We start from the raw sequence: 2,360 nt of genomic DNA, 5'->3' as shown, positions 1-2,360 counted from the left end.
ACCCCCTCCAAGCTCAGCCCTGGGGCTTATATGTGCCCAGGGCCCTGGCTCCTTCCGGTCAGCTGATTGGGTGCAGGTGCCAGCTAATTCCTTCCTTAGCCTTCTCCCACAGCAACCTGCACCTGTGGGGTTTCTACCTGGCTCCTAGGGCCCTCTCTCTAGGCAGTTTCTGCCCTTAAGGAGCAGGCACACCTTATTGCCCTGCAACAGTACCCAGTCTGGGAGTGCACTGTCCTGTACAGATGGCAGGTCCTCGCTCAGTCTGCTTTTAATCGTTCCCAGCTACTAAACTGCCATCCCTTCCTGTGGGGAAAGGCAGGAAAAGGCAGTGCAATGCAGCAACATGCCACCATCACAGCTACATAACTATAGGAGGGCTTTGAATGAGCGGATGCTTCTTGAAGGGGTCTGTGCCGGGGGTTGAAGAGGACTAAAGACTTCACTGCAGGGATCTTGAGCTGAAGAGGCTCACAGCCAGGCGGGCATGTGATGCCGCAGTTGCTCCATGAGTGTGCCAGCGAGCTACACAAGGACAGATGCCTGCCCAGTTAGAAAGGCAGAGGGAGGTGCCCAGACAGACTGCATGGTAACAGGTGTGGTGCAGCTCACAACACAGGGCAAAGGCAAGAGCCACATGCCAGCCAGCTTCTCCATGGTGCTGCATCTGCTGCAATCACACACGGGCCAAGGGGAGGGCCAGGAGCTGCAGGGCAGTGATTTAGTGAGGCTGGGTTGACACTTGAGCATACATGCTTGGTGCCGGTGAGAGGAAGATCGCTGCCTCTTTGGGCTGCTCAGGGCAGGCACTTACATTTTCCAGCTATCCAGCCAGGAGTGATGCTGGAAGTGGGGGGGTCTGATATTTGAAGAAGCCCTCATTCTTTGAACCTGAGCTTTGCCAACTGCTGGCTGGAAGGTCATATATTCTGAAGCACAAAGGATGCCCATCTGGGCCCCGTGATGCTCTGCAGCCTGCCAGGGGACCTTTGGGGGAATCAGGAGCAACTGGGCTCTGCAGCAGCCCGGCCCACATCACTTCCCAGGCTCCCATGTTCACAAAACAGTGCAGGATCTTTGACCACAATCATCATCAGGACCAGAGGGACAAGTCCCCTGCTCATAGTCAAGCGCATGCTATGAACCTGCCATGCAAAAGCCCACCGAAGTCTGTGCCAAGGCTCCCATTGCCCGCAACCAGTCAGTGGGTTGGGCCCCCTTGGAAGGTGGCACCCTAGGTAAAGACAAACCTGCCAAAGCCTTTTCTGCCAAAGGGTGAGATTACACTACAGAGGTTCATCCTGGAGACCAGAGGAAAGCTCAAGCTGGGAAATGAGGCTCAGCCCCTTGGCACCATCAGAGCTGCAGCTGGGATGTTGTCAGGCCTTGGACATTGCTTTGATGCATTTTTTTAGCCTTCGTTACCTCGACAGCCACCTCGGGAGTGAGTTGGTGACCTTTAATCAGAGTTCTCCATTCCTCGCTCCCTCTCGACCAGAGCCTTTCCTCCATTATCACGGTGATTAACTGTGTTTTTCTGGTGGAGAAGAACAGAAGGCCGAGAAGAGATAAATTACGTGAAGTGCCCGAGTCGATCCGAATATGATTTGATGTTAACGTTTCAAACTACTGGGTATTTTAATTTAGTGGCTTCTAACCTTCTCGGAAAGGGCACCCTGTATGGGGTGAAGTGTTCTCGTTCAAATGATCCTCAGACGTCAGAGCTGGAAGACTGATTATTAGGGTGGAAAGATGGTATATATGGGGCCCGTTTCCCAGTAGCCCCTGGAAAGACGGCTCTGCCAGGCAGCTGGAGGACCCATGCAGGATGGATTCATCACAGGGGCCTGAGTGCCATGCCGATCCTTCACAAATGTGCTGCATACCGGCTGCTGTGGACAAATTGTTTTTTGACAAGACAGAACATTTTTTGTACATGTTCATATTTGAGACATGCCAGGTTTTTTCTGGCCACATGATTTGAGATGAAACATTTGCCATTCAAGTGGAACTGATTTTGAGTTTGTTGCCCTCCTTCCTCCCTTTTTTCCTCCTCTTCTGGTGGAGAAATGGAGCGGGAGAGAAAAAAGGCAGAAAATGGAAGTTAAACCTCCCTGCCCTAAACCACCATTACAATCCTGGCAGTGGTGAATACAAAGAAATGGCTTTGAACTGAAAAGCTTCAAAAGAAATAGACATTTTTCGCTCCTGCTGAAAAGTTTTCATTGGAAAAGATTGTCCGGGTTGTTACCAGCCCCTCCTGATTGGCTGGCGGTGCCCAGGGAGATCCCAGCGGGGCTATGCCAAGTAGATGACATTTTGTGGAATCTCCTCACTAGAGCCCCCAAATTGTTTCTGCATCA

The sequence above is a fragment of the Alligator mississippiensis genome, chromosome 14 (genome assembly GCF_030867095.1).
Source record: "Alligator mississippiensis isolate rAllMis1 chromosome 14, rAllMis1, whole genome shotgun sequence".
NCBI lineage: Eukaryota > Metazoa > Chordata > Crocodylia > Alligatoridae > Alligator > Alligator mississippiensis.
This window is presented reverse-complemented; position numbering follows the sequence as displayed.